The sequence below is a fragment of the Primulina huaijiensis genome, chromosome 9, assembly GCF_012295235.1.
Source record: "Primulina huaijiensis isolate GDHJ02 chromosome 9, ASM1229523v2, whole genome shotgun sequence".
In the NCBI taxonomy this organism is placed as follows: Eukaryota; Viridiplantae; Streptophyta; class Magnoliopsida; order Lamiales; family Gesneriaceae; genus Primulina; species Primulina huaijiensis.
Window position 1 is genome coordinate 205,060 of NC_133314.1, and position 8,740 is coordinate 213,799.

An 8,740-nucleotide genomic window follows, 5' to 3' on the forward strand; every position below is an offset into this window, starting at 1 on the left:
TGTTGTACGTATTGTGATGACGCTAATTTTTTTTGGGTTAAAATGATGTTTATATTTATTCATGGATTTTTTTATCTTGAAAGATACTCACATAACCTTATCTGTTTTCTATTTTCATGTTCTAGAATTTGCATATTGTGATGTTGAGAAAAAATGAGTTATGTGCAGAATTTCTCTGTACAAATTGTCCAAAAAAATGTTGAATTCCTTGTTGGATTGTCATTGTTACTTCGTACAGGACTAACTCATTCAAAGTTAGTACTGATCATTTTATTTACCTCATACTCATATTTGTTTTGGTTTTCAGAGTTTTGAAATTGAGATGACAATGAAAGAGTATATGACATCCATTTTTTTTGTTATATTGTCATTACATTGTTTAAATCTTCGCTCGAGTTTTACACAGAATTTTAGATGTCATGTAATATTAAATTTTTTTGTATTTCACACTAAAATTTATTTGCTTATGCCACTAATTTTAATAGTGTTCAACAATCACGTTCTGATAGGTGCAATGAAAACAAATGTAGCACCAACATGCCAGTCCGGTCAAGGGTCTATGTTGCTACGAAAGGCTGGGGAATTCTCAACACGTCCAGGCAAGTATTACTACATCTGCCCTGCTTCCCTTACACATCCGAACAAATTCTATTGGTATGATGAGTACCATGGTAATGTTTTCACATCAACCAAACAAACATGGTCAGCTTCTGACCATGATTCAAGTACTATAACAAGTCAATCGTTTGTTAGAAGGAACGTGAAGACTGGTACGGCATCGAGTTCTTCATCTCCTTCCATGCAGGATATTGATGTGTGCGACAAGGAAATAGAATATGCAACAAAAAATTGCAGTCACCCCGACAATGGTACAATGGAAAAGTCCAACATACATCGCAGCGAGTCACTGAAACGGTCATCGATCTCCATAGAGGCAATATGTTGTTGCTTTGGGTTCACTTGCTTCTTTCTATCCCTTTTGCTCATATTGGTAGTGTTTATTGTGATTAGAATGTGAAATGTAGTATTTGTTAAAACTTGACAGTGTTTTCTGACTTTTGGACAAGTTATTTTGTAATATTCGAAATCTAAAAATTGAAATCCATCTAAATATATTTGTCTTCAAGCATGTTACATGTATTTCATTTTTACTGCAATGTGTGAGTTCCATTTACTTGCGTAATCAAAATGTGACCATGTGACTTCATTCAATCCGGAAATGCATTCATTCCAGAAATGCATTTGATCCGTAAATCATGCCTTTTAAATTGGAAATGCTCTTCTATAACTAAAAAAGCAAAAAAAAAAATTAGGATGTGACTATGTTTTTGTGATAAATGTTTGACAGCTACACCTTCCACCATCACATTTAATAATTCTCATCTTCCATTGTCTTTAGGTGTTGACCTACATAACCTACAATGTCAAAATATCAATATGAAATGTTTGACTCTTTAAATACAACATCTAAATTTTGTACACATTGTAAGTTGTCTTTCATTCCTCTTCCTGGAGTCATATGATAATTACGTCCAAACATAATGTCTGTAAGCTGCAAATTAGGTTATGAAGATACTGTAACAAGCAAATACAAATTGCCAGTTATAGATTTGTGCTCGGATGAAGAGAGCAATGTCAACTTACAACCTATCAAGGCATCAAACAAGAGTAAAGCTGTGGAAGAATTATCTCCAAGTACTATGAACACAAACTGTCACAAGAAAATGAAGTTGGCAAACACCCAAGCACCTGCGGAGCCTACGAAAACCAACAACAATGGTACATGTGTTCGTTTCAAAGGCGGCAATAAGAAGCGCAAATTAATCTACGATGACCCACCGTCGGTTATTATAATTAAAACCTCGGATGAATCCAGTGGATGAATAGTTTTCTATGGTCCCTATGTTTTGAAGTCTTGTTTGCCACCCTTTTGAAGCTTTTGTCTGTTGTATTAAGCTATATATTTGCAGTGGATCCTGTAGTGGCAAAGACTAGTAGACTATGTATTGTCTCTGCTATCTACTCTGTAGCTTAACTAAATGGTTCTTATATGTGCTTAATTAATGTGTTTTGCAAAATATGAATCAAGTTTATTAAAGATTTCAATACATTTGCTACTTGATGTTTGTCTTCTTTCTTCCAGCAAACTTCGTGAAATGTTGCACATGTTTTCTAAACGACTTCTTCCTGAAACGTTGCACATGTTTTCAAAACGACTTCTTCGGTTATGAAGCTAATGTTTCCGTAGACAAGTTGCCAGTTATGTATGTAACTATGCTTTATTTTATGGTTACAATTGTTGGATTATATATATGTATATTACAGTTTCATCACCTACAAACCCAAAATCAAAAACTTTGACAAAACAAACCCACCTAATATCATAGTTTCATCACATATATTACAGTTTGACAAAACATATCCACCTATATTACATTTTCATCACATAGACAATTTTCATCACAGTTATTATATTACGATTCATCACCTACAAACCCAAAACATATCCACCTAAAATCAGTAATTATCAAAATTATCATAGTAGTAATTACACCATAGCATTCAACCAAAACAAATACTAAAGTTCAAAATATATCATGCCTTACATACATAAGGAATCCAAAAAGGCATATAAACAATTACACTGCCCTGTTGGCTAGGCTTAGCAACCAAAAAGATACCAAACTTCCAAAAATACATCTTACCAACGAAAATACAGTTTCACTAATCCAATCCATTAATCTCCACCCAGAAGCCTCTTTGCTAAACTTAGCTTGCCTTTGTCACCAAGGCGCAAGAACAGTGACAACTTGGCATGGTTGTCAACCAACTCAGCAACATGTACTTTCTCGTCTTCTGCAAGCTCTGGTATTCCCTGCAACGTATCCAACACCTTCTCGTCAGCATTGGCTATCTTTTCCTCCGTTGCTAGCTGTTTGATCAAATCTTTCATTGTGTCTTTTGTTATGTCAGCGAGATGGTTAATGGCTTCAACTATAGCGTTGTCATCGGCATTCACTGGTTTACGTTTCTTATTCTTGGATGTGACTACTACACTTGGTTTCGAGGAAGGGGTGTGTGTTACAGATACTGACTCGTGACCCTCTTCCCCAACATTAAATATATCATTTGTGAACGCAACTGTGTCATGAATTACCTCATAATTCATGTTGAGGACATCGTGGACAGCTGCTGCAAAGGTCTCTGCTTGTTCACCTGTTGCTCGGTCATTTCCAAAAATTTCACACCAATCATGGTAATGATTTCACTGCTTCGATCTCATGGGTCGTGCGCTTGGGTCTGCCTACAAGAGGTAAAGGCGAAATTAAATACATGGTACTATTAAAATCAATGAGTTTGATTATAAAAAAAATACGTTAATTATTGCTTCCCATGTCTCGTCCGTAGCTTCAATGGTTTTGTCATTATCATTCCACCCAACTCCACTTTTGCTTAATATAATCAACAAAATATCATGTGTTTTCTTCCACACATGTATTTTGGAGTTAATATGTGGGTTTCCACGTAAGTTTGTCCCTGGAAGTGCTGCACGCATATAATTCTCCAATAAAGTTAAGTACCCAGCTTTGAATCCATTCTCACTTTTCCATCCCTTACTGATAACGTCTTTTAAGGCTTCAATTAAAACTTCTTCTTCATGTGCGCTCCAAGTACGTCGCGTTTTGTCAGCTTTGATTCCTTTCCCAACCACACTCCCTGCAGTTGCGCCACTGTCCATAACCTAAACACGTGCTAACAAAAAGAGCTATGTCAACCATGTTAAAAATAAATCAGCACATGACATACCAATTTGAAGGAAACATAATAACAAAATTATCGTGTATTAGATGCATAAATACATAATGTGAAATAAATTTCAATCACAAATTAAAGCGCGTAACAAAAGAATCCACAAAAGACAGTAATATATTTCTTGCAGAGTAATATCACTAAAGTTTGAAATACAACATTCCATTAATTATTATTAGTTGCTCCACATTGACAATGCAAAGTTCTCTCTCCAAGTATCCCATTCACCGGAGGACTCAAAACTAGTAATGATATCATCATCGGTGTCATGACCTGGACTACCAACATCCTCATCGACTTCTTCCATAGGATCAGTTGACATCTGTGAGCGAATGAAGTTGTGTAATAGAATGCAAGCCATTACAATTCTGTTTTGTGTTTTCAGCGGGTAGAATGATGGACTACGAAGGATAGCCCATCTCTTTTTCAACAACTCAAAGGCTCTTTCAATAACGTTGCGAGCTTGAGAATGCCTCCAATTGAAAAGCTCCTTGTAATTTTGTGGTCCGAGTGCACGGTTTCCCCAAGCATCCCTATGATATCTAACTCGCCTGTAAGGAGTTAAGAATCCCTCGATATTTGCGTACCCATTGTCACATAGGTAATAACAACCTGTGTTACAAGGGCATATTATGGTTCAAATATTTATGAAACCTAGTTCTAAAATTTTTATTATTCTAATGCAACACAGAAGATAAAAAAAATAGGGATTATATCACCTCTGGGAACTTTCAGTGAATCGTCGCGAGTCAATGCATCTCTTAGAACTCTAGCATCTGCTGCGGATCCCTCCCACCCAGTAAGCGCATAGATAAAGTTCATATTACGATCACAAACCCCCAAAACATTAACCGCAATATTACCTTTTCTGGTTCGATACTTGGCCTTATCTCTTGTTGATACATGTACAGTGATAAATGTATCATCCAAAGCACCAAGACACCCCTAAAACAAATTAAAATGCATATTTAAATTTTCAGTCAACTGTAATTGAAAGAGAAATAAACTAACATTAAAAGAGCATATTTTGCGTTAAACAAATTAAAGAATCGATATATTACCTTGAATCATTTCCAACTTTCGTTACTGCAATTATCATCCACAGGGGTAGGCTTTACTAACAATATCGGATGTAATTTGAGAATAGAGAGCATAACTTCATGGAAATGTGTGCTGATGGTATGTCCACTACGTCGATAATCATGACCAATCACTCGATTTTTCTTATGATGACCCAAGATAGACAGAAACATGGCCTCTTCTCTTCAATTAGTATGTATCTCGATTCTACCAACCCTCCAATGGTACTGACCAAGTAACACAATCGGGAAAATGCATTCCGATTCATTCTCAAGTTTACGACACATTGAACATCACCTAATTCGATAATCCTATGCAAATGGCTCAATTGTGCAGTAATTCGTGTTGTCATGGTGTACGAGCCTGGTTTTCTACGAGGGGCACGACGTTGCTTTGCGCGTAATCCATTCCGATGTCGTATTAAAAGACATAAAAGCAGAAAAGAGCGGCACAACATTTGATGCAGCAACACAAAAAGCACAATGTTTCTACGTCTAACATCCATCTTGCTATCTTATCTCAAGAAATGACAACAAATTAAGCTTTAGTACAACAATATAAAAGAGTAAAATGCAGTACACAATGTTCATTCAGTCACAGAAACAACATGGTGTTCATGGTCTGAAATTTAAGATTTTACATGACTAAAACAATATTTCTTTCTTGGATTAACGGTTCAAGCATCATAAATACAGAAAAGGGCTCAAATCATATCATAATTTCCCATCTTGATGAATGAATATAAGCCCTCAACAACCGTGATAAGAACATATTTTGTTTGAAGGCATTTGTTTATCGTAAGTATTTATTTAAGCAAATACTATGCATCTCAAATAATTTTCAAATAAAATATGCATATCGATAGTATTTGATTCAGGTACAGTTCATGAAACAAAATTTCAAGGCAAAACTTTATAAAGAAGACATTCACACCAAAAATAGTAAGAAAAAAAAAATTAAAAAATATGTTTTTCACTACCAAGATGAAACGGCAGGCGAAGAAACTGATTTTTACCTTCAACAAATATAAGATCAAATCTCCGTTTCACACTGACGACCGAAACGCGAATCGCAAAACTTGGACACAATTTCTTCTCTCTTCCGTTTTCCTTTTTTTTTGGGTCGGCTGTATTGAAAAAATGAGAGGAGATGAGTTTTATTGGTAGGACAAAGGTGAAAAAGGTAATTTTTTTGTTCTGTCAGATTAACTGTACACATTGAGATTAATAATACTTGGGCCTCTAGGGATGGATTTTCCCCACTCCACATAGATTTATTCACGGGCCCAATGTTATCTGTCTTTGTCCCAAAAACCAAACAAACATGTGATTAACCCATAATCTTACTTCAATCATTCATACCAAACAGGCCCTTAGGGTAGCATGGAATTTAGCCATAAAACCCGACTAGTCCTAAGTTCGGCGGAGTTCTTACAGTTTCATCAAGGATTGTATTTAATTTAATTTGGCGAGTTTAATCCAGTCTGTTTTAATCTAATTAATATATAGAAATTGAAATTTTAATTATTGTTGAGTTCGGTACTTCCAATGAATGCAAGAATATTATAATGTGCATTGTGATTAAATGCAAACTAGTTTCACGTCCACTCTATCTAAACCAGTAATCAATCTTTTTTTTTTCTCCGACGTTTGGAACTCGTATCTAATATCTTTCGATAAACATTGTGTAAACTCTCAAACTAACGTAATAATTGTCGGCAAAGTATAGTCAACATAAAACATTTAATGCATGTCTGGGGTAGATTAATTAAATAACGGGTCGTATTATGCATTCTTTGCATATGGAAGGAAATTTCTTACACGCGATTTCACACTNATGAATGTTAATATTAATAATAATTTTTTAGAAAAAGCATCAAAAAATGCAAAATATACATCACCAGACATTCAAAAGGATATTTTGCATATTCTTGCCGAGAGAGTGAGAAAAAAATACGTGACGAGCTTGGGAGTGCAAAATTTTGTCTTTTGGTTGATGAGGCTAAAGACATATCAAACAAAGAGCAAATGACTATTGTGTTGAGATTTGTTGATCGTGAAGTTTCTTATTAGAGCGTTTTTTTGATATTGTTCATGTTGTTGATACCACTGCGATGACACTAAAAAAACAAATTTTTAATGTGCTTGGTCGACATGAGTTGTATATCAAAGAAATTCGGGGTCAAGGATACGATGGAGCTAGCAATATGTGTGGCTCATGGAACAGACTGCTAGCTCTTTTTCTGAAAGATTCTCCACAAGCATATTATGTTCATTGTTTTGCACATAGACTTTAGTTAGCGTTGGTAGCTGCTGCTAAAAAAGAGAGTTATATTTGGCTATTTTTTTCAAATTTAATTTCCATTTGTAATCTCATTAAGGTATCTCCAAAACGTTAGACTGAGTTACAATATGCCCAAGCTATTTAAATTGCAGATATGATAGCAACTAGTATTCGCGAGACAAATACTGGCCTTAATCAGACTGGAATTTTGCAGCGAGCTAGCAAGACTCGTTGGAGTTCTCATTTTGAGTCGATTTGCAGTATGATAAATATGTACAACTATGTGATTATTGTGCTTGAGTACATGGTGGAAGAAGCATTTTTGAATTCTATACTGGGGGAAGCTACAAGTTCTTTGATTGCATTGAGATCATGTGATTTCGTATTTATATTATATTTGATGCACAAGATTATGGGGATAACCGATTTGCTTTGTGGAGCTTTGCAAGAAAAGTATTTAGACACTTTAAATGCAATGGATTTTGTTTCAACCACAAAAGCTTTACTTCATACTTTGAGAGCAGAAGGTTTGATATTCTTCTAACAATTTTCTAACGATCGTACAATCAATTTGTGAAAATAATGAAATTGAGATACCAGATATGATTGCTTGTTATAGATCTGCTACAGGAAATTCGTGCCATCAAAGAAATTTTATTACATTTGAGCATCATTATCGTTTGAATGTATTGCATGTTGCAATAGATTTTCAAGTTGAAGAACTCAATAACATATTCAATGATGGAGCTGTAGAACTTCTCAGACTTAGCTCTGCTTTGGAACCTCGAGACAATTTTAAGTTATTTAATGTTGATGATATTTACAACCTTGCATGAAAATTCTATCCCAGTGATTTCAATGGGCAAGAACTACATTATTTGAGAAGTCAGTTGGAACATTATAAGTTTGATATAATTCATCATGAAAGGTTTCAAAATATCTCTATCATTTCTGAATTATGTCGACGATTAGTAGAGAATGAAAGGACACAACGTTATCATTTAATTGAAAGATTGATTCGTCTTGTTTTAACGCTTCCTATTTCTACTGCAACAACAGAACGATCATTCTCAGTTATGAAACTTCTTAAAACTTCTCTCAGAAATTAAGATGAAAGAAGAGTTCTTGACATATTCTATGATTATCTACAAAGATCGACACTGATTCAATAATTGATGAATTCTATTTTATGAAAAATCGCAGAGCACAATTTCAGTAGTTTATATCTTATTCGTGTTACTATGTAATATTTGCAGTTACCATTAAATATTTGATAAGTGTTTTTTTAATTATAAATTAGTATTTTATCATATTTTAAATTTTTAATATTTAGTTTATACTATTTTATTTTTTTTATCAATCAAATAGCTCATGATGAAAAAATTTTCAGACTACACCCCTTGATCCAATAGTCTATATTATCTATTGATGATACTAGTTTACACGAGTCTATTAGAAAACTACTTTTTATATAACATCATATATTAAACTTGATCTGATTATATCTCATCATTTTTTTTACATATTTTTTCTCAAGTAACTGCTATAGATATGATAAATAACTTTT

General features: G+C 34.2%; 1 pseudogene; it reads right to left on the bottom strand.

The window, feature by feature from the left end:
• Window positions 1–2,446: 2,446 nt before the first annotated feature.
• Window positions 2,447–5,894, bottom strand: LOC140984160 (uncharacterized; annotated as a pseudogene).
• Between the last annotated feature and the right edge of the window lie 2,846 nt (window positions 5,895–8,740).